Source organism: Salminus brasiliensis, chromosome 23, assembly GCF_030463535.1.
Source record: "Salminus brasiliensis chromosome 23, fSalBra1.hap2, whole genome shotgun sequence".
Classification (NCBI taxonomy): Eukaryota; Metazoa; Chordata; class Actinopteri; order Characiformes; family Bryconidae; genus Salminus; species Salminus brasiliensis.
The window spans coordinates 17,884,595-17,909,740 of NC_132900.1; positions in this window are offsets into that span (position 1 = coordinate 17,884,595).

The window sequence follows — 25,146 nt, forward strand, 5'->3', positions numbered from 1 at the left end:
CTCAGCGTGTTGTTCTCATTGTTTGATATTCTACTCTAAAACACTTCAAAGTCCACTTGGGTCCCAAAGAGTAACACCACATAAGACTGCTGCCTGTACAGAGAGTTAGAAAACTAACAGTTCTACAGTTACACAAGCATACATGATCATCACTGATTAAAAGAAATTAATAATGCCCTCTTACTGATTATGAATCACTTTAATAAACAAGTTCCATTACAACTTCCCCCTTTGATTCTAATCAATCATGTTTACAGATTACTTTCATCAAACAAAAGCCCCAGCCCCAGTTCTTTGTCTAATTCTTCAAGTTCAGGATCCTTCATAATCTGCAGGAGCTGATATCTCACCTGAACTCACCTGAACTCAACAAAGTTTCAGTGATACAATTACACAGTAATGGTCCACAGCAAAGCAGAAGCACCAATAACATGAGAATGGGCAAGATCACGAAGAATACACTGCGTAAGCCAGCTAGAATAGATCCCCAACCCCAAGACCATGAATCAACCCCTCGTTCTGAGCTGGGCAGCTACAGTGCGCATTTGGCGCAAAACCATGCTGATGTTACCCTCCTGAGCATCTTTGGGGGGAATATAAGTACAGCAGTGTTTACCAAGCATGCTACAGACTCCCCCTTTCTTGGCTAAGAGCAAATCAAGGGCCATGCAGTTTTGGATGGTCATTAGTCGCAGTGCTGTCAACTCAGACCTTAAGCAAATCGTTCTCCTTCAGTGGTTAATTTGTGCTCGTTGGGTACAGATAAGGTCTTCAGTGCATTACGGCGAGTATGAGGATAAGGATGCATGGAATACAGGGTTATATGTGCACTCAGATGCACCAAGGCGCAGTGGCCCCTTTCCCTTTAAGGAACTGGTAGGTCTCAGTTGCACTCACATAGGTATGGTTAAGCCATCATCAACAGTCTCATATGAGTCTGGATGTATTTCAAAAACAAATGGATCAACTGAGGCGTGTGGCATTAAGAGTATTATTAAAAGTATTATTTACACCTGATGTATGGACTGTGAAATTAACATACTGCCAAAAGTCATTCTTCCCTGGGTGCCTGAAGTAAACTTCATCAGAGCCATCAGAATCATGTTTAGCAGTTAGGATATACAGTGTCCCTATAATGACCAGCTCGGCTGGTTCCACCTTCATCTGCGGAGGTCCCGTATCAGCACCTGATCACCTGGCTTGTGGTCGTCAAAGGGCTGGTCAGCTGGTTGCGGCAGCACTGCTTTCACCTGCTTAGACACAGACGCAATACATCATGAGAGAGTGGTCAAGTAACTGGTTATCCAGTGATGGTGGACCTAATCCCGTATTGGGAGGCCTGCCAAACACTATCTCAAAGGCACGGAGACCAGTTCTTTTTTGTGGCCTGGTTCTGCTTTGCCAGAGAACCACGGGGAGGCGCTTAACCCACTTATCCCAGGCCTGTTTGTTGTGTCATTTTTGCATGCAAAATTCTCTCAACAAGCATATTTCGAAAGGGTACAGCTTCACTAAGTTGCCTAGTAAGTAAATAAATAAAGTATTACATTCACTAAATAAATAACTGTCCTCGAATATCTCGTTTAATAGTCACTTAAGGTTGCTGCTAATGTCCGTTGCTCTGGCCTAGCTATCTAGCTACACTACAGGCCAAAAGTTTGGACACACCTTCTCATTCAATGCGTTTTGTGTATTTTCATGACTATTTACATTGTAGATTCTCACTGAAGGCATCAAAACTATGAATGAACACATGTGGAGTTGTGTACTTAACAAAAAAAGGTGAAATAACTGAAAACATGTTTTATATTTTATATTTGCTCTGATTACTGCTTTGCACAATCTTGGCATTCTCTCAATGAGCTTCAAGAGGTAGTCACCTGAAATGGTTTTCAGGTGTGCCTTATCAGGGTTAATTAGTGGAATTTCTTGCTTTATCAATGGGGTTGGGACCATCAGTTGTGTTGTGCAGAAGTCAGGTTACTACACAGTCAACAGCCCTATTGGACAACTGTTAAAATTCATATTATGGCAAGAACCAATCAGCTAACTAAAGAAAAACGAGTGGCCATCATTACTTTAAGAAATAAAGGTCAGTCAGTCCGGAAAATTGCAAAAACTTTAAATGTGTCCCCAAGTGGAGTCAAAAAAACCATCAAGCGCTACAGCGAAACTGGCACACACGAGGACCGACACAGGAAAGGAAGACCAAGAGTCACCTCTGCTTCTCAGGACAAGTTCATCCGAGTCACCAGCCTCAGAAATCGCAAGTTAACAGCAGCTCAGATCACAGACCAGTTGAATGCCACACAGAGTTCTAGCAGCAGACCCATCTCTAGAACAACTGTTAAGAGGAGACTGCGCAAATCAGGCCTTCATGGTCAAATAGCTGCTAGGAAAACACTGCTAAGGAGAGGCAACAAGCAGAAGAGATTTGTTTGGGCCAAAAAACACAAGGAATGGACATTAGACCAGTGGAAATCTGTGCTTTGGTCTGATGAGTCCAAATTTGAGATCTTTGGTTCCAACCGCCGTGTCTTTGTGTGGGGGTGTTTTGCTGGTGACACTGTTGGGGATTTATTCAAAATTGAAGGCACACTGCACCAGCATGGCTACCCCAGCATCCTGCAGTGACATGCCATCCCATCTGGTTTGCGTTTAGTTGGACCATCATTTTTCAACAGGACAATGACCCCAAACACACCTCCAGGCTGTGTAAGGTGGGGGGGGGGGGGGGGGGTTTGCTAGCTCTCCCTTAGGCATCCAGGGCTGCTACCAGTGACTCTTGCTCTCTATCCTTTAGTAAACCCATGATGCACACCTGTAACTGGTCTACTTTTTCCAAAGGATATAGCCTGTACATGCCACACTTCATACACTCAAAAAGCCCAGCAACAGCCATAATAAAGCAGGGACCTTACGCTTGCAATTGATTTAGGCACTGGTTGTTGTAGAGGTCAACTCAGAGCAGAACAGACCAGACCAGACCAGAGCATTGTTGGAACAATCCATTTTCAGAACAGACGACTGTTATGACAGTTCAGTGTTAGAACAAACCAGTTTAAGAACCAGTGAGAACTGAGCAGTGTTGTGATCTCTGTGTTATGGAAGTTTAAAGTGTTGGTTAGATCTGTATTATAATCACAGTCTATTTCTGTTCCTGCGCTGGCCGGACCGGTTTCATCATTATTACAGGTCTGATCATTTTTACAGATCTCATCAATATTACATGTCTGATCAATATTACTGGTCTGTTTATTACACACCAGAGTAAAAACAGATCAGTACCAGAACTAACCAGTTTGAATAGACCAATGCTTTGACAGCATGGTCAAAACCATAGGATATCACAGGTGTCCTGTCACACCAGAAAAGAAACTGGGTTTACTTGTAACTTGACAGAGTCATTACACAAAGCTCACTCTCGGGGATGCCACTGCACAAGTTCTATCTCGACTGTACATGAACTGAAAAAATGGTAAATGTGACATCAAGCCATGAAAGATGAAAACGTAAGTGAGGTGATAAAGTCCTGCATTTTTAATGGTCCCATTAACCCTTTTGACTGCCCCAGTGCTCGCGGGGTGATAGTTGCAATGTTTTCTCATGTCTATCCCCAAGTACTAGGTTAGACCAGTTAGGCCTGTGTGTACAAATGGTGTGCCATTGTCACTTGAGATGCGTTGTGGCAGACCCCATCTGGGGATTATTTCTCTGAGGAATGTTTTTTGCCACTGCTTTCCCATCCTGAGTACCTTTGGGGAAAGTTTCAACCCATTTACTGAACATACATACACAGACCAGGAGAAACCGTTTCCCTTCTGCCGGTGTTAATTCCACAAAGTCGATCTGCCAGTGCTGAAATGGCTCTGTCGCTGGGGGGTGACCCACAGGCTGTTGTGACAGAGGTTGTGTGTGTCTGTGTGTGTTTTGTGCACATGTGAGACAGTTAGAACAAACATTTTGGGTGAGTGTGGAGAGTCCGGGTGCATACCAGTGTCTTGCTATCATATCCATTATCACCCCTTTGCTCATGTGACTCCTCCCATGAGCAATAGCAATTAACCCTTTAATGTATGCCTTTGGGATACATGGTCTATTTGTTGCAATGTGTATTCACACATTGTTTTGTTTGACACACCCTGATTTGGTCCACTGAGCTTTTTCTGCTGCAGTGGCAGTAGATTGAATTTCTTGCAGGGTGGGTTTCTCTTGGTCCGTTACAGGAAGTTGAGCAGCGGCAACAGGCGCTGCATGAGCTGTGCATTTGGCCACATGGTCTGCAAAGGCGTTTCCCTTGATGACAGGATCATCTGCTGAGGTGTGCGCTGCGCATTTAACAATTGCAATCTGAGAAGGTACACCGAAGGATGCATTGGCTAAATCTACCACTGTGTAATGGGTGTGGTCTGTAGGAATTTGAGATAAGATAGTATGGGGGTTTGGTACTTCAGGTGCTCGAGCCTGAGCCGCAGCATTTACTGCCTGCAGGTCCTGAACAAACCTCCACTCATCCATGCCGGGTTTGGTGTCCTAACTGGTGAATCTGGACATGGCACTATGACCCCTGCCTCAAGCAAAGCTTGAAACACGGGTCTAATATCATCAACTGCTTCAGGTTTCAAGGGGTACTGAGCTTGTCTGGGCCTATATGTGGATTTTGGTGTAATGGATACTGGTTCACAATCTTTAATCAATCCCACAGCTGAGGGGGAAGTGAAACAAGCTCCAGTTCCTCCCCTTCTGTGAGTGTGGCAGCCTGAATCAGTGGAGGTTAGCCAAACAGCTCCACTGTTTGCTCTGCTCTCAGCCTGTACTGAAAGGGACACTTCCACATTTTTGTGGAATATACACATTGGGGTGCTCGGTATTGGCCCAATCATTAGCCCTGACCACCCTCAAGGCCCATGGCCCAATATCTCGCCACGGGAGGGTGTGTTTAAATCTGGCCAGGGAGATGTGGGGGTAAGAATTTCCTATGAACAACGCACCATGCTGTTTTGTTAGTGAGACTAGAGCAGCTGCCATCTTACCATTCCATATCAGTGCTGTGGTTTACAAAGGCTCTGTTCCTGATGTGAATTTGTTTTTCATAATCATTATCAGAGCCTTGGCTAATATGTGAAGTGCAATGTAAATCACTCTTCTTCCACTACAAAGGATTAGACACCACCCTCTCTGCCTCTGATAGAAAGTGTCTGACAATCTCCCCCTGCTCATCAACACTGCACCACATATAAGCATACCCCAGAACCCCTGACGCTACCTGTACCATGTATGGTTGTTCTGAAAAATCTACAGCTAATCCCCCCGGGGAGCTAATTAGGGTACACCCTAGTTTACACATCAAATCTCTGGCCAGTAAATTCACAGGACAAACAGAAGACATCAGGAAACAATGCGGAAAAGTTTTCCCATCTAGGGAACATTGGAGGGGCACAGACATCTTTTCTCTGACCACTTCTCCCTCTACCCCTATTAATGCTTGGGGTTTTCACAATGAAGCTCATTAGTCCTAATCACTGAGTGGCCCACCCCGCTATCCTCCCTTCTACAATCAAAGTAAATTTTGGCATACTTAATGAGCATGTTGTAAGCTGTTGCACTAATGAAAGATAGGGAGAAGAAGAAGGCACTTCCCTTTTTGCTGTGTCAGTTGCTGTGTCAGTCCCGTTCCACCGTCCTGCCCCTCCACCGCCCGTTACTGCTCCTGATGCGTTGCTGCTGGTTTTCCCTCCTCCTGGACATACTGCTCGAAACCCTGGTAAAATGTCCATACTGGCCACAATTATAGCATCGATTCACCCATGATTCACCCTGATCCGCATTTGGTTGGTTTGGCTGGAAAGCTGGCCCATTGCCTGCAAATCCTCTTCCTATGCCCCTGCCTCGTCCTCGACTCCTCTGCCTCCCTTGTCCTCTTCCTCGGCCTCCCTCGCATGGAGCGTTAGAGGGGAGGGCTGCAACTTGCTGTACCATCATCAACATGGCTTGATCCAATGTGTCTGTCTGCTTTTTCTCTTTCTTCTTTGACTGAGCATTGAGAAGGTTCTCGTGATGCTTGGCATGGTCCTCTATGATGGCGATGGGCTGTCTGGTATACCCCATGCAATGCTGCCTGATAGCGTTGGAGAGGTCAGATCTCAGACCCATCAGGAAGTTGTTGCGCAGATGTGCTTCCCATGGGGTAACATCTTCTGGATTGTTTGCTCTCGCCGCAGGTACTTCCAGTCTGCTAAAGTACGTGTGAACTCTCGTCAAGCAAACTAGATAATCTTGAACAGTCTATTTTCCCTGTGTTCACATGTAGGGGAAAGGCAGCTTCCAATCGAGTTCTCAAGTCTCTTATCATGTTTCGATAAGGGGCATTGGGGTCCGGATGAACGTTAGCTCCGGGGTTGTAGGTGGGATCAGCCAGGCGTACATCTCCATCCGGCCAGCCTCGATCAACCTTGCAGTAGCTGGAGCCCAATTTTCGAAACAGAATGCGTTTTATCTCATTCGAGGTCAGACGACATGATATAACAAAGTCCTCGAATTCTCCTCCAAACTTGCTTCATCCTACTTGTCGGGGGTCAGACAGGCCGGAGGCAGCTTCCATCATGTCCTTTTCAATCCAGTATCGATGTACTAAGAGGGGACCCTCTGGTCCAGCCACCTCTACCATAGGAAAAGAGCTGCAGTGCAGTGAAGACTTCCCCTGGTCAGGAAGTTAAGTCCTTTTCCTGTGTCATGGCTTCGGGTATGGGCTCGCATAGTGGGCTGGCCTTCCCGTGTCTGGCGTCCAGTTCCTCAAGCGCCTGTTGCGCTGCGGCATAGGGACCTGCGATGCCGGGTCTGGTGGTAGGCCATATGGTGGAGGAGGTTGTTCCACTGCCGCTTGATCGGGTGCTGCTCCAGCCTAGTTCTGGTGTTCCTGCTGCTGCTGGTCTTCCTGCGGGGCAGCGTCGAGGTCAGGATCAGCAGCAACTGAGTAACACAGAGACACTGGTTTAGTTTTACCCCCGCCCCTCTTTCCTCTCTCTGTCTGCCTGCGCTCTGCTTCTTCTATCCAAAACCCAATCGCCCATAACATACTTGCTTTATGTTTCGCACTATGTTTAAACACTGCTTGTGGGCACCCCACCGGTGCTTGTCCCACTCTATCCTTAAACTTATGCAGATATTTCACACTGTGAAATATGGCTCCCAGTAGTCGGGAATCAGAAATATTTTATCCACAATGGGACATACATTACACTATCAGTACCATAATCCTGGCTCATCTGACTTAAGAGAGCTGCAGTGTTAACCTTTGGGTTAAAACGTAATTCCTTTAGTTAACTGGGATCCCATCTTGTTCTCTCACTTGATTTAGTGACTCAATTAGTAATTTAGCCCCAACAAACACACCTCACCTCCCTTTGCCTACTTATTCTATATTTGGTACCCTGTACCAAAACTATTAGCACTCTTTCCCACGGTCTGGACCTATTGCTCTAGTGATATGTCTATCAATAGAGGCCTCGCTATGACCAGGCTAGTCTTCACTTGTTACACCGTCATGTAACTAAACTTCATTCAGGAGGAATGCTCAAGGAAAGGTGGAGGGGAATTAAATTTTCGGAAGTAATTATTCTGTCACTCACCACCACCAATTTTCGTAGATGAGGCTTGGATTGCAAGTGGAGGGATCAGTCACACTCACCCCACGGTACTTCTCCCTTGCTCTGTGGGATTTTCCCCTGCTTTTGGGTCCAGCCTCTGCCAGAGAGCATCCTCTGTGTGTGTTCACTTCTCTCCCCTCTGCTGCACTCCGTTGCACATCCTGTTCGTGATGCCAGATTGTGATGGAAAAACCGTGACAGAAATGAAAAGCTGAGTCTCTGAGTCAGGATCAAAGTGAGTAACAAATTTATTGGAGTAAGACAATGCAATGCATAAAATCTTCCTCAGTGCAGAACAGTTTCTCAGAGTCTTTATACCCTCAGCCCCACCTTGGTTATGCTACAATTATCAGTCCATTCCCTTATGTAGCTAGAAGCAAAATCATCACTGTATAACATTTACTCTTTTGCTACCTGTTAGCAGTGTTCGGGCACATTCCATCCCCAGTGCACCCCCTTCACACCGGCCTTGACCGATTTTGGCCAGCATAAGTACCCAACTATGGTACAACTGTGTCCCCTTTCCAAAATGTGCTTTAAGAGGCACTATCCCAGTGACAAGCCATTCTTGGCCCTAATAGCCATTCTTGTACCTTGTACCTGAAATATCCACACATGTTCACAATGTCTTTCTATGCTGTTTATTTAGTGGTAAACATACACTCAACTTTAGCATTAATTGAAAGAGCTTTAGAAACAGAACTCTTTTATGGAGGTGAAAATATAAAAGACAAAAAACAAAAAAACAAACAAAAACAATTTGACTCAATAGCATTAAAATGTGGCTTTAACAGCAAACAAAACAATGAAATAAAGCAAAAAATAATTTATTATACCAGCTTTTATTCTAACATGGCCAAATGTATGCCATACTCAAAGAATCCATATCAAAAGGTTACATTTATTCCTTTTGATCAGCCTTATTAAAAAGAAAAGAACCCACCAGACACCAGAAGCAACATTTTACCACACAGAACCCACAGAGTTTCTATGTTTAGGAAGTAAGACTTTCCAAAACAATGGAATCACTTTACTATGCAGATGGCCCATTACACAAACACCAAGAGAATACTAAACATCATTGTGTGCAATATTAGATACACACTGAAGCACCTTTTCTTGAAACTGTATACATCTGAGAGTATCAATGAATTTAAGAGTTTAAGAAAAATGGCATGCTTACACATGGCGAGCATCTCTTGAAGAGTACCTAGGAGTCCTTTAGTGGAAAACTCCCAGCATTGTTTCAGCTGAAGCAGTGACAAACATACATCATTAGGGAATGGATGGCATCGACCTCATCATACAACTGTAAGATAAAAGCAGAAAATACACACTCATTATGATGTTGTAATAAAGTGCAGTGATGAAGGCAGTAGCAAAGAGTAAAAAACCTAGAACAGCCATAAATATCTTATAATAGACTATTAAAGACACAATTGACACATTTGATGGCTAACCTCCAGCAGAAGGTTTTCAATGGCCATTCCCTCAGCTAGTTCTCCATGCTGCCAATGCAAAGGTCTTCTTCATGTGGTCATTCACGATCATTAAATCAGGTTGTGTCGTCCTGTACTTTTCATGCAACACCTTAATGTGGGCCTCAGACGTAGCATCCTCTCCAACAATGCATGATTCCTTCAGCAAAGTTATCAGTCTCAAACAAAAAAGAGAAATTACGCCAATCTCTCCACCAATATTACACCAACTACTCTTCTGTGATCAACAATAATAAATTTATTCTAAAAAAAACAAACTTACATAATCGTCCTCCTCAACATCCCTCAGGAAACGGCTCTTCACAATTAAAGCATCGTCAACCGGAACATACTCTGCATTGGTGGGATACCTGCATGCCAAGAGTAACAAAATGAATCAAATGTGTCAGTAATTCTGTTCATCTAACAAATCAGTTGAATCCTATGTAAACATGTAGCCACTCCTGGGGGTCATTTCACAAAGCAGGATTTCTCAGTTTAGTAACCTAAAGTAGGCCCAAAGTCAAGCCTATCCAGTAGGTAAGGAGCTGAGGCACGTTTTGAAAGGGGGTTCAGTTCCTAATCAGCATCTGGCACTAGGAAGTGGCACTGCACTGTCCGAAAGTCAAGTTTGGTGGACATATGCCAAAAAGGGGATGAGGCCTATGCTAAGTAACTGTTTAGAGACCATAAATCCATACATCCTACAATTTTTCATGCTTTACATGCTTAGCCTATTCTACAGTGAAAAGAAAAAGTATGTGAACCCTTTGCAATTCTATGGTTTTCTGCATTAATTTGTCATAAAATGAGATCTAATCCAGGTCAAGCGTATTAACATAATGTGCCTAAAATAAGAACAAAAAAATTCTGAATCTCAAAGAAAGCTAACTGGAGTCAGGTGTTCTCATACCTGAAGTCTTCTCTACTCTTCTGAGTTTCGCTCCACACAAGAAGAATATGCATATGTGAGCCATGCCTCACCAAAAAGAGCTTTCAGAGGATCTACGGTCAAAAACTGTTTTATCAGGAAAGGGTTACAAAACAACCTACAAATGGAGACAATCTGGGACTATGGCTACTCTGCCAGGAAGTGGGCACCCAGTCAAAATGACCCCAAGAGCAGAACGGAGACTCACCATTGAGGTAAAGAAACAGCCCTGAGTGAGAGCCAACGACCTGAAGACCAACCAACTTCAGAAAAGGCTGAAACTCTCGCAGCTCAACAGAACCGCTCAACAGTAAGTAGGTTGTAAATAAATTAAATAATAAAACCAGTCTCTCCTTTCTTTGGCTGTGTTTCCTTTCCTTCGAGTTCAATCCACTTGAAAAGTCTAACTTTCTTTATTTTCCTCCCACACTGCTGAGTGTAGTCCCCCCAGAGAAGAAGAAAGGTCCGTCCACTGCTTCTGAACTCTCCAAGCTGTTCCTCTAGACGAGGGCTCGGTTCACCATCAAGTGTTCACGCAGGTGCAGCCAAACTGCAGAGTAGAGTCACAGAAGAGTCAGAAAATAACTGTCCTGTTAACAAAATACAAATAAATGTACAAAGTAAAGCTTTTTTTTCTTCCCTCCTTCAATATTAACACTCATCAGCAGCATGAAATGGGGGCTAGCACTGCCCACTCGCACATGACCCCCTGAAACAAACTGCAGTGCAGCTCAGCATGTCAGCTTCAACTCTACCGGCTTTTCTTTTTACTCTTTTTCATTTATATGCACCAAAAGATTCACCCAGTACACTCACCGAATCAAATGCAGAACAAATCCAAACCGTCGTTTCAGCCGTACTTCTTGTGTTCATGTATTTTTTACCTTGAAGTAAAAGTGTTGAAGTGCATTATTGACAGTATTTGATGTATTTGGCAGTAATATATTGACAAAGTTTTTTTTAAGATTCTGCTATTTTTGTCAATGTGTCAATATTATGTGAAATATTACAACATAAACAACACTGACAACCTCATCTCATTGGTCTCCTCCTGGACTAGATTAATTTATTAGAAAGTGCTTCCAGCAGTAAAACTACACATAAGATAATCTGATAGACTAGATTAATTTATTAGAAAGTGCTTCCAGCAGTAAAACTACAGGTATTAGTGAAGTAAAAAAAACACACCACAACAGTGCTGTGATCTTCTGTTTCCTATGTGTTATATTTAGGGATGCACCAACCTTTTTCAGTTCATAGACCAATGCATACACTTAACGATAGATACGCAATACTGATCTGAAACCATTGTTAAATAAATAAACCGTATACCTCACCATGTGGGAGAGACTTAAAGCATAAGGATTGATGTAAATCTGACCTCACTAACTTTGTCAAATAAAATACAACAAATTAACACACAGATGTAAATGCATTAAATTACTATTTATTTGTCACTAAAATAAGAAACAATTGTGCAGGACCTTGGCCTGTTGGGCCTGTTGTGCTGATTCTTTGTCTCATTGGGCTTTAAGCCACTTGCCTATTGTCTGTTTTCTATATTGGCATAAAAGTCCTACAACTCAGGCCTCCTTAAAGCCATAGCTGACACCTATGTGACTCCAGTGTTGTGATAGAGGGCAAGTTTTTTTTCATGGTTATTCCTACTCCATCCACTATGTGGCACTATAATGGAAGTAGGCCAGGTTACAAGCCAAAAGGAGAGACCATGCTGCTGCAAAGAGGTTTACATGTGGCTAACTTCAGGCCTTACTGTAATGAAGATCCTGTTCTGCTTTGACAGAAAGCTTCTCTTTTTTCTTATTTGTTTATTTCTTTTCTTTACACTTCCTACAACTAACTTACTCTTCATATGGATATTTGAATACCTACACACAGAGGACAAAGGTAGGATAAAGGTATCATTTACATTTACATTTATGGCATTTAGCAGACGCCCTTATCCAGAGCGACTTACAGAGGTGGGACAGTGTAGTGTAGTGTCTTGCCCAAGGACTCTTATTGGTGTAGCGCAGCACAGTCACCCAGACTGGGAATCGAACCCCAGTCTCCCACATGGTGTTTTAGCTCAGTGGTGTTATCTGTTGCGCCACACCAACCACACTCCTGAATTTACTCTCAGCAACTCCAACCAAGGACCAAGGTCCAGATATGGTTCAGGATAATAAAATTTCACAAAAATATGTGGAAGTAGTAACACCAGTGAAAGTGGTGAGATTGGGTATGGGGGTGAGATTAGGCATAGCCATGTTAACAGAGTTTAGTAAGTTTCTGTGGGTTGCTTTCCTTTCTGTTCCTTTAAAAAGCTCTTCTCTCTCCATCCATCCACAATGCTCTTTCTGTCTGTTTATCTATCCTGGATGATAGGTCTTCATTTGCCTACTCGCTGTTTGCTAGTTCTTATGTTGTTTGTTACTCCAGAATAGTGTTTTTTTTTAGCTGAAAATGCAGTAATTTTGATGATTAGTTGTGTGTATTTATTTGGAACTCATATGTTCATCAGTGTTGCCTGGCTTTTATTCTGAAATATGAAGTCAGTGAGACCAAACATTGCATTGTTAATATCGGGATCAATATCCGATCGTAATATCTGAAAGATGCATCCCTAGTCTCATTGGGCCTGTTTTGCTGGTTGTTTATGTCTCATTGAGCCTGTTTTGCTGGTTCTTTATGTCTCATTAGGCCTGTTTTGCCTGGTTCCTTATGTCTCTTTGGGCCTGCTTTGCTGGTTCTTTATGTCTCATTGGGCCTGCTTTGCTGGTTCTTTATGTCTCATTGGGCCTGTTTTGCCTGGTTCTTTATATCTCATTGGGCCTGTTGTGGCTGGGCCTTTAAGCCACTTGCCTATTGTCTATTTTTCTGTATTGGCATAAAAAAATTTCTACAACTTGGGCCTACTTGAAGCCATAGCTGACACCCATGTGACTCCAGTGTTGGGATAGATGGCATGTTTTTTTCATGGTTATTACTACTCCATCCACTAGGTGGCAGTATAATGGACATATGCCAGGTTACAAGCCAAAAGAAGGAAACCATGCTTTAGCAAAGAGGTTTACATGTGGCCAACTTCAGGCCTCACTGTAATGAAGATTGTTATTGGTGGAACTATAGGTTCTAATACTTATTGTAAGTTTTTTTAGCTGAAAATGCAGTAATTTTGATGATTAGTTGTGTGTATTTATTTGGAACTCATGTGTTCATCAGTGTTGCCTGGATTTTATTCTGAAATATGAAGTCAGTGAGACCAAACATTGCATTGTTAATATCGGGATCAATATCAGATCGTAACATCTGAAAGATGCATCCCTAGTCTCATTGGGCCTGTTTTGCTGGTTGTTTATGTCTCATTGGGACTGTTTTGCTGGTTCTTTATGTCTCATTAGGCCTGTTTTGCCTGGTTCTTTATATCTCATTGGGCCTGCTTTGCTGGTTCTTTGTCTCATTGGGCCTGCTTTGCTGGTTCTTTGTCTCATTGGGCCTGCTTTGCTGGTTCTTTATGTCTCATTGGGCCTGTTTTGCTGGTTCTTTATGTCTCATTGGGTCTGTTTTGCTGGTTCTTTATGTCTCATTGGGCCTGTTCTGTTGGTTCTTTATGTCTCATTGGGCCTGTTTTGCCTGGTTGTTTATGTCTCATTGGGCCTGTTTTGCTGGTTCTTTATGTCTCATTGGGCCTGTTTTGCCTGGTTCTTTATGTCTCATTGGGCCTGCTTTGCTGGTTCTTTATGTCTCATTGGGCCTGCTTTGCTGGTTCTTTGTCTCATTGGGCCTGTTTTGCCTGGTTCTATATGTCTCATTGGGCCTGTTTTGCTTGGTTCTATATGTCTCATTGGGCCTGTTTTGCTGGTTCTTTATGTCTCATTGGGCCTGTTGTGGTTGGGCATTTAAGCCACTTGCCTATTGTCTATTTTTCTATATTGGCATAAAAAAAATCCTACAACTTGGGCCTACTTGAAGCCATAGCTGACATCCATGTGACTCCAGTGTTTGGATAGATGGCATGTTTTTTTTTTCATGGTTATTCCTACTCCATCCACTATGTGGCACTATAATGGAAGTAGGCCAGGTTACAAGCCAAAAGGAGAGACCATGCTGTAGCAAAGACGTTTACATGTGGCTAACTTCAGGCCTCACTGTAATGAAGATCCTGTTCTGCTTTGACAGAAAGCTTCTCTTTTTTCTTATTTGTTTATTTCTTTTCTTTACACTTCCTACAACGAACTTACTCTTCATGTGGATATTTGAATACCTACACACAGAGGACAAAGGTAGGATAAAGGTATCACTCCTGAATTGACTCTCAGCAACTCCAACCAAGGCCCAAGGTTCAGATACGGTTCAGGATTATAAAATTCCACAAAAATATGTGGAAATAGTAAAACCAGTGAAAGTGGTGAGATTGGGTATGGAGGGTGAGATTAGGCATAGCCATGTTAACAGAGTTTAGTAAGTTTCTGTGGGTTGCATTCCTTTCTGTTCCTTTAAAAAGCTCTTCTCTCTCCATCCATCCACAATGCTCTTTCTGTCTGTTTATCTATCCTGGATGATAGGTCTTCAGTTGCCTAATCGCTGTTTGCTAGTTCTCATGTTGTTAATTACTCCAGAATAGTGTGTTTTAGCTGAAAATGCAGTAATTGTGATTTAGTTGTGTGTATTTATTTGGAACTCATGTGTTCATCAGTGTTGCCTGGATTTTATTCTGAAATATGAAGTCAGTGAGACCAAACATTGCATTGTTAATATCGGGATCAATATCCGATCGTAACATCTGAAAGATGCATCCCTAGTCTCATTGGGCCTGTTTTGCTGGTTGTTTATGTCTCATTGGGATTGTTTTGCTGGTTCTTTATGTCTCATTAGGCCTGTTTTGCCTGGTTCTTTATATCTCATTGGGCCTGCTTTGCTGGTTCTTTGTCTCATTGGGCCTGCTTTGCTGGTTCTTTGTCTCATTGGGCCTGCTTTGCTGGTTCTTTATGTCTCATTGGGCCTGTTTTGCTGGTTCTTTATGTCTCATTGGGTCTGTTTTGCTGGTTCTTTATGTCTCATTGGGCCTGTTCTGTTGGTTCTTTATGTCTCATTGGGCCTGTTTTGCCTGGTTGTTTATGTCTCATTGGGCCTGTTTTGCTGGTTCTTTATGTCTCATTGGGCCTGCTTTGCTGGTTCTTTATGTCTCATTGGGCCTGCTTTGCTGGTTCTTTATGTCTCATTGGGCCTGCTTTGCTGGTTCTTTGTCTCATTGGGCCTGTTTTGCCTGGTTCTATATGTCTCATTGGGCCTGTTTTGCCTGGTTCTATATGTCTCATTGGGCCTGTTTTGCTGGTTCTTTATGTCTCATTGGGCCTGTTGTGGTTGGGCATTTAAGCCACTTGCCTATTGTCTATTTTTCTATATTGGCATAAAAAAAATCCTACAACTTGGGCCTACTTGAAGCCATAGCTGACATCCATGTGACTCCAGTGTTTGGATAGATGGCATGTTTTTTTTTTCATGGTTATTCCTACTCCATCCACTATGTGGCACTATAATGGAAGTAGGCCAGGTTACAAGCCAAAAGGAGAGACCATGCTGTAGCAAAGACGTTTACATGTGGCTAACTTCAGGCCTCACTGTAATGAAGATCCTGTTCTGCTTTGACAGAAAGCTTCTCTTTTTTCTTATTTGTTTATTTCTTTTCTTTACACTTCCTACAACGAACTTACTCTTCATGTGGATATTTGAATACCTACACACAGAGGACAAAGGTAGGATAAAGGTATCACTCCTGAATTGACTCTCAGCAACTCCAACCAAGGCCCAAGGTTCAGATACGGTTCAGGATTATAAAATTCCACAAAAATATGTGGAAATAGTAAAACCAGTGAAAGTGGTGAGATTGGGTATGGAGGGTGAGATTAGGCATAGCCATGTTAACAGAGTTTAGTAAGTTTCTGTGGGTTGCATTCCTTTCTGTTCCTTTAAAAAGCTCTTCTCTCTCCATCCATCCACAATGCTCTTTCTGTCTGTTTATCTATCCTGGATGATAGGTCTTCAGTTGCCTAATCGCTGTTTGCTAGTTCTCATGTTGTTAATTACTCCAGAATAGTGTGTTTTAGCTGAAAATGCAGTAATTGTGATTTAGTTGTGTGTATTTATTTGGAACTCATGTGTTCATCAGTGTTGCCTGGATTTTATTCTGAAATATGAAGTCAGTGAGACCAAACATTGCATTGTTAATATCGGGATCAATATCCGATCGTAACATCTGAAAGATGCATCCCTAGTCTCATTGGGCCTGTTTTGCTGGTTGTTTATATCTCATTGGGCCTGCTTTGCTGGTTCTTTGTCTCATTGGGCCTGCTTTGCTGGTTCTGTGTCTCATTGGGCCTGCTTTGCTGGTTCTGTGTCTCATTGGGCCTGTTTTGCTGGTTCTTTATGTCTCATTGGGTCTGTTTTGCTGGTTCTTTATGTCTCATTGGGCCTGTTCTGTTGGTTCTTTATGTCTCATTGGGCCTGTTTTGCCTGGTTGTTTATGTCTCATTGGGCCTGTTTGCTGGTTCTTTATGTCTCATTGGGCCTGTTTTGCCTGGTTCTTTATGTCTCATTGGGCCTGTTTTGCCTGGTTCTTTATGTCTCATTGGGCCTGCTTTGCTGGTTCTTTATGTCTCATTGGGCCTGCTTTGCCTGGTTCTTTGTCTCATTGGGCCTGTTTTGCTTGGTTCTATATGTCTCATTGGGCCTGTTTTGCTTGGTTCTATATGTCTCATTGGGCCTGTTTTGCTGGTTCTATATGTCTCATTGGGCCTGTTTTGCTGGTTCTTTATGTCTCATTGGGCCTGTTTTGCCTGGTTCTTTATGTCTCATTGGGCCTGTTTTGCCTGGTTCTTTATGTCTCATTGGGCCTGTTTTGCCTGGTTCTTTGTCTCATTGGGCCTGCTTTGCCTGGTTCTATATGTCTCATTGGGCCTGTTTTGCTGGTTCTTTATGTCTCATTGGGCCTGTTGTGGTTGGGCATTTAAGCCACTTGCCTATTGTCTATTTTTCTATATTGACATAAAAAAAATCCTACAACTTGGGCCTACTTGAAGCCATAGCTGACATCCATGTGACTCCAGTGTTTGGATAGATGGCATGTTTTTTTTTTCATGGTTATTCCTACTCCATCCACTATGTGGCACTATAATGGAAGTAGGCCAGGTTACAAGCCAAAAGGAGAGACCATGCTGTAGCAAAGACGTTTACATGTGGCTAACTTCAGGCCTCACTGTAATGAAGATCCTGTTCTGCTTTGACAGAAAGCTTCTCTTTTTTCTTATTTGTTTATTTCTTTTCTTTACACTTCCTACAACTAACTTACTCTTCATGTGGATATTTGAATACCTACACACAGAGGACAAAGGTAGGATAAAGGTATCACTCCTGAATTGACTCTCAGCAACTCCAACCAAGGCCCAAGGTTCAGATACGGTTCAGGATTATAAAATTCCACAAAAATATGTGGAAATAGTAAAACCAGTGAAAGTGGTGAGATTGGGTATGGAGGGTGAGATTAGGCATAGCCATGTTAACAGAGTTTAGTAAGTTTCTGTGGGTTGCATTCCTTTCTGTTCCTTTAAAAAGCTCTTCTCTCTCCATCCATCCACAATGCTCTTTCTGTCTGTTTATCTATCCTGGATGATAGGTCTTCAGTTGCCTAATCGCTGTTTGCTAGTTCTCATGTTGTTAATTACTCCAGAATAGTGTGTTTTAGCTGAAAATGCAGTAATTGTGATTTAGTTGTGTGTATTTTTTTGGAACTCATGTGCCCATCAGTGTTGCCTGGCTTTTATTCTGAAATATGAAGTCAGTGAGACCAAACATTGCATTGTTAATATCGGGATCAATATCCAACCCTAATATCTGAAAGATGCATCCCTAGTCTCATTGGGCCTGTTTTGCTGGTTGTTTATGTCTCATTGGGCCTGTTGTGATTGGACTTTAAGCCACTTGCCCATTGTCTATTTTCTATATTGGCATAAAAAAATTTCTACAACTTAGGCCTACTTGAAGCCATAGCTGACACCTATGTGACTCCAGTGTTGGGATAGATAGCATGTTTTTTTTTTTCATGGTTTTTCCTACTCCATCCACTATGTGGCAGTATAATGGAAGTACGCCAGGTTACAAGCCAAAAGAAGGGAACCATGCTGTAGCAAAGAGGTTTACATGTAGCTAATTTCAGGCCTCACTGTAATGAATTGGTGAAACTATAGGTCCTAATACTCATTGTAAGTTTAATTCTTTATATATTCAGCCAAGCCTTGTGTGTTTTATTTTAGATTTTGAGCTGTTCTGCTTTTTGCTTCTCTTTTTCTTGTTTGTTTGTTTCTTTGTTTGCATTGTGTACTGGTAATAAGAGGGTGAGTGCAGACCTAATTTTACCCCCCTTCAAGCACTAGTGAGTCAGTCCACATTATTCTGTCTTTCCTTCACTCTGATATAGGTTAATCTTAGTCTCATCTGTCTGCAAGACCTTTCTCCAGAATTCTGCTGGCTCTCTTAAGTACTTGTTTGCAAATTGTCTATTCTAAGAGTAGTAATATATTTATCAGATGTTTCTCTGTATACTACAGCTGATTTTGGATTTGTATTTGATATGGATGTTTCACTGGAACAATATTACGTAAAACATGTTAAAATAGGCATATATTATGACGGTGTCAAAATAGTGATTTATTTGTTATAAAAATGCCCTACATGCATGTTTATATTGTCTAAAGTGAGGAAGTTCATTACATCTCAAGTTAGAGGTTTCAAATACAGGTTTGATTGTCTTTATAACTAACCCCAGCAGCTCCTTATCTCTGTGAGAGTTGTAGGCTTCTGCACTTTTACCATGTACAGCACCTGCTGCATGAATTCAGTCTATTTTGATTAAATATCCTTGTTAAAATTAAAACTGGAAATGTTGAGGAAATTAAGTGATTGTAGTTTCTCTATTGTTTAAAAAAAAAAAAGTCACGTCTGAGATTTTAGGACATTGTGAGTGAGAGGAGGGGTGAAGGATGTCTGAATACAAAGACCATTGTGAGAGCTTTTCAACTCCTATGTTTTGAATTGTTCTTAAGAACTCAAAGTATGTACTGTTAATTAGAGGGTGAGTGCAGACCAAGCACTTAAAGCACTATTGAGGCAGTCCACATTTTTTCTTTCCTTCAGTCTCATATAGGTTAATCTTAGTCTCATCTGTCCACAAGACCTTTCTGCAGACTTAAATTTTTAAAATAGGCATATATTATGACAGCGTCAATATAGTGATTTATTCATTATTAAAAATGTGATACATGCATGTTATGATTGACTGGCTTTAAATTAATCTGCAGATGTTTAATGGGTAAGTGAACATTCGGTTTCTATACGCATATTGACTTTCTTTTTTGTCTTTCTTATTTTCAAGATCTCATGACCCACCTAACACACCTTTTTATCTGAAAGTGGATCTGGCCAACAAGGGCAATCCATCTTCAGCTGTGAGTGGATGTCTGCATCTGGAATGGGGTCTGGCTGGCTTGCAATTAGTCTGCAACTGTGGAAAAGGTACGTGTTAAATCAGTTTTTATACATATTTTGATTTTCTTTTTTCTTGTCACACAGGATCCCATGACGCACCTTTTTACCTGACAGTGCATCTGGCCAACAAGGGGCAATCCATCTTCAGCTGTGAGTGGTTGTCTGTATCTGGAACAGTGTCTGGCTGGCTTGCAATTAATCTGCAACTGTGTAACAGGTAAGTGAACATTCAGTTTCTATACTTATATTGACTTTCTTTTTTGTCTTTCTTATTTTCAGGATGTCATGACCCACCTGACGGACCTTTTTACCTGAAAGTGGATCTGGCCCACAAGGGGCAATCCATCTTCAGCTGTGAGTGGCTGTCTGCATCTGGAATGGTGTCTGAATGGCTTTCTTTTCATCTGCAACTGAGTAACAGGTAAGTGAACATTCAGTTTCTATACATATATTGATATTCTTTTTTGTCTTTCTTATTTTCAGGATCTCATGACCCACCTGACGCACCTTTTTACCTGAAAGTGGATCTTGCAATTAATCTGCAACTGTGTAACAGGTACGTGTTAATTCGGTTTTTATACACATATTGATTTTCTTTTTTCTTATCACACAGGATCTCATGACGCACCTTTTTACCTGGCCAACAAGGGGCAATCCATCTTCAGCTACAAGTGGTTGTCTGCATCTGAAACAGTGTCTGGCTGGCTTGCAATTGATCTGCAACTGTGTAACAGGTACGTGTTAATTCAGTTTTTATACATATATTGATTTTCTTTTTTCTTGTCACACAGGATCCCATCACTCACCTTTTTACCTGAAAGTGGATCCAGCCAACAAGGGGCAATCCATCTTCAGCTATGAGTGGTAGTCTGCATCTAGAATGGTGTCTGGCTAGCTTGCAATTAATCTGCAACTGTGTAACAGGTACGTGTTAATTCGGTTTTTATACATATATTGATTTTCTTTTTTTTGTCACACAGGATCCCATCACGCACCTTTTTACCTGAAAGTGGATACGGCCAACAAGGGGCTATCCATGTCCAGCTGTGAGAGGTTGCCTGCATCTGGAATGGTGTCTGACTGGCTTTCTTTTCATCTGCATCTGAGTTACAGGTAAGTGAACATAAAGTTTCTATACTTAGATTGACTTTCTTTTTTGTCTTTCTTATTTTCAGGATGTCATGACCCACCTGACGCACCTTTTTACCTGAAAGTGGATCTGGCCCACAAGGGGAAATCCATCTTCAGCTGTGAGTGGCTGTCTGCATCTGGAACGGTGTCTGAATGGCTTTCTTTTCATCTGCAACTGAGTAACAGGTAAGTGAACATTCAGTTTCTATACATATATTGATATTCTTTTTTGTCTTTCTTATTTTCAGGATCTCATGACCCACCTGACGCACCTTTTTACCTGAAAGTGGATCTTGCAATTAATCTGCAATTGTGTAACAGGTACGTGTAAATTCGGTTTTTATACATATATTGATTTTCTTTTTTCTTGTCACACAGGATCCCATCACGCACCTTTTTAACTGAAAGTGGATCTGTCCAACAAGTGGCTATCCATCACCAGCTTAAAGAGGTTGTCTGCATCTGGAATGGTGTCTGACTGGCTTTCTTTTCATCTGCAACTGAGTAACAGGTAAGTGAAATTCAGTTTCTATACATATATTGATTTTCTTTTTTGTCTTTCTAATTTTCAGGATGTCATGACCCACCTGACGCACCTTTTTACCTGAAAGTGGATCTGGCCAACAAGGGGCAATCCATCTTCAGCTGTGAGTGGTTGTCTGCATCTGGAACGGTGTCTGGCTGGCTTGCAATTAATCTGCAACTGTGTAAAAGATACGTGTCAATTTGTTTTTTTTTATACATATTGATTTCTTTTTTCTGGATCAGTGTCTGGCTGGCTTGCAATTAATCTGCAACTGTGTTGACATTCTTTTTTGTCTTTCTTATTTTCAGGATCTCATGACCCACCTGACGCATCTTTTTACGTGAAAGTGGATCTTGCAATTAATCTGCAACTGTGTAAAAGATACGTGTTAATTCGTTTTTTATACATATTGATTTCTTTTTTCTGGATCATTGTCTGGCTGGCTTGCAATCAATCTGCAACTGTGTTGACATTCTTTTTTGTCTTTCTTATTTTCAGGATCTCATGACCCACCTGACGCATCTTTTTACCTGAAAGTGGATCTTGCAATTAATCTGCAACTGTGTAACAGGTACGTGTTAATTCGGTTTTTATACATATAATGATTTTCTTTATTCTTGTCACACAGGATCTCATGACACACCTTTTTACCTGAAAGTGGACCTGGCCAACAAGGGGCAATCCATCTTCAGCTGCGAGTGGTTGTCTGCATCTGGAACGGTGTCTGGCTGGCTTGCAATTAATCTGCAACTGTGTAACAGGTACGTGTTAATTCAGTTTTTATACATATATTGATTTTCTTTTTTCTTGTCACAGAGGATCTCATGACACACCTTTTTACCTGAAAGTGGACCTGGCCAACAAGGGGCAATCCATCTTCAGCTACGAGTGGTTGTCTGCATCTGGAACGGTGTCTGGCTGGCTTGCAATTAATCTGCAACTGTGTAACAGGTACGTGTTAATTCGGTTTTTATACATATATTGATTTTCTTTTTTCTTGTCACACAGGATCTCATGACGCACCTTTTTACCTGAAAGTGGACCTGGCCAACAAGGGGCAATCCATCTTCAGCTCTGAATGGTTGTCTGCATCTGGAACGGTGTCTGGCTGGCATGCAATTAATCTGCAACTTTGTATAAGATACGTGTTAATTTGTTTTTTATACATATTGATTTCTTTTTTCTGGATCAGTGTCTGGCTGGCTTGCAATTAATCTGCAACTGTTTTGACTTTATTTTTTGTCTTTCTTATTTTCAGGATCTCTGGACCCACCTGACTGACCTTTTTACCTGAAAGTGGATCTTGCAATTAATCTGCAACTGTGTAAAAGGTACGTGTTAATTCGGTTTTTATAGATATATTGATTTTCTTTTTTCTTGTCACACAAGATCTCATGACGCACCTTTTTACCTGAATGTGGACCTGGCCAACAAGGGGCAATCCATCTTCAGCTGCGAGTGGTTTACTGCATCGGGAAAGGTGTCTGGCTGGCTTGCAATTAATCTGCAACTGTGTAACAGGTACGTGTTAATTCGGTTTTTATACATATATTGATTTTCTTTTTTTTTGTCACAAAGGATCCCATCACGCACCTTTTTACCTGAAAGAGGATCCAGCCAATAAGGGGCTATCCATGTCCAGCTGTGAGACGTTGCCTGCATCTGGAATGGTGTCTGACTGGTTTTCTTTTCATTTGCATCTGAGTTACAGGTAAGTGAACATTCAGTTTCTATACTTATATTGACTTCCTTTTTTGTCTTTCTTATTTTCAGGATGTCATGACCCACCTGACGCATCTTTTTACCTGAAAGTGGATCTTGCAATTAATCTGCAACTGTGTAACAGGTACGTGTTAAATCGTTTTTTATACATATAATGATTTTCTTTATTCTTGTCACACAGGATCTCATGACGCACCTTTTTACCTGAAAGTGGACCTGGCCAACAAGGGGCAATCCATCTTCAGCTGCAAGTGGTTGTCTAAATCTGGAACGGTGTCTGGCTGGCTTGCAATTAATCTGCAACTGTCTAAAAGATACGTGTTAATTCGTTTTTATACATATTGATTTCTTTTTTCTGGATCAGTGTCTGGCTGGCTTGCAATTAATCTGCAACTGTGTTGACTTTCTTTTTTGTCTTTCTTATTTTCAGGATGTCATGACCCACCTGACGCATCTTTTTACCTGAAAGTGGATCTTGCAATTAATCTGCAACTGTGTAACAGGTACGTGTTAATTCGGTTTTTATACATATATTGATTTTCTTTTTTCTTGTCACACAGGATCTCATGACGCACCTTTTTACCTGGCCAACAAGGGGCAATCCATCTTCAGCTACGAGTGGTTGTCTGCATCTGAAACGGTGTCTGGCTGGCTTGCAATTGATCTGCAACTGTGTAACAGGTATGAGTTAATTCGGTTTTTATACATATATTGATTTTCTTTTTTCTTGTCACACAGGATCCCATCACGCACCTTTTTACCTGAAAGTGGATCCAGCCAACAAGGGGCAATCCATCTTCAGCTATGATTGGTTGTCTGCATCTAGAACGGTGTCTGGCTGGCTTGCAATTAATCTGCAACTGTGTAACAGGTACGTGTTAATTCGGTTTTTATAAATATATTGATTTTCTTTTTTTTTGTCACACAGGATCCCATCACACACATTTTTACCTGAAAGTGGATCCGGCCAACAAGGGGCTATCCATGTCCAGCTGTGAGAGGTTGCCTGCATCTGGAATGGTGTCTGGCTGGCTTGCAATTAATCTGCAACTGTGTAAAAGATACGTGTTAATTCGTTTTTTATACATATTGATTTCTTTTTTCTGGATCAGTGTCTGGCTGGCTTGCAATTAATCTGCAACTGTGTAACAGGTACGTGTTAATTCAGTTTTTATACATATATTGATTTTCTTTTTTCTTGTCACACAGGATCTCATGATGCACCTTTTTACCTGAAAGTGGATCCGGCCAATAAGGGGCAATCCATCTTCAGCTGCGAGTGGTTGTCTGCATCTGGAATGGTGTCTGACTGGCTTTCTCTTCATCTGCAACTGAGTTACAGGTAAGTGAACATTCAGTTTCTATACCTTAATTGGATTTCATTTTTGGCTTTCTTTATTTTCAGGATGTCATGACTCACCTGACGCACCTTTTTACCAGAAAGTGGATCTGGCCAACAAGGGGCAATCCATCTTCAGCTGTGAGACGTTGCCTGCATCTGGAATGGTGTCTGACTGGCTTTCTTTTCATCTGCATCTGAGTTACAGGTAAGTGAACATTCAGTTTCTATACTTATATTGACTTTCTTTTTTATCTTTCTTATTTTCAGGATGTCATGACCCACCTGACGCATCTTTTTACCTGAAAGTGGATCTTGCAATTAATCTGCAACTGTGTAACAGGTACGTGTTAATTCGGTTTTTATACCTATATTGATTTTCTTTTTTCTTGTCACAGAGGATCTCATGACGCACCTTTTTACCTTAAAGTGGACCTGGCCAACAAGGGGCAATCCATCTGCAGCTACGAGTGGTTGTCTGCATCTGGAACGGTGTCTGGCTGGCTTGCAATTGATCTTCAACTGTGTAACAGGTACGTGTTAATTCAGTTTTTATACATATATTGATTTTCTTTTTTTTTGTCACACAGGATCCCATCATGCACCTTTTTTCCTGAAAGTGGATCCGGCCAACAAGGGGCTATCCATGTCCAGCTGTGAGAGGTTGCTTGCATCTGGAATGGTGTCTGACTGGCTTTCTTTTCATCTGCATCTGAGTTACAGGTAAGTGAACATTCAGTTTCTATACTTATATTGACTTTCTTTTTTATCTTTCTTATTTTCAGGATGTCATGACCCACCTGACGCATCTTTTTACCTGAAAGTGGATC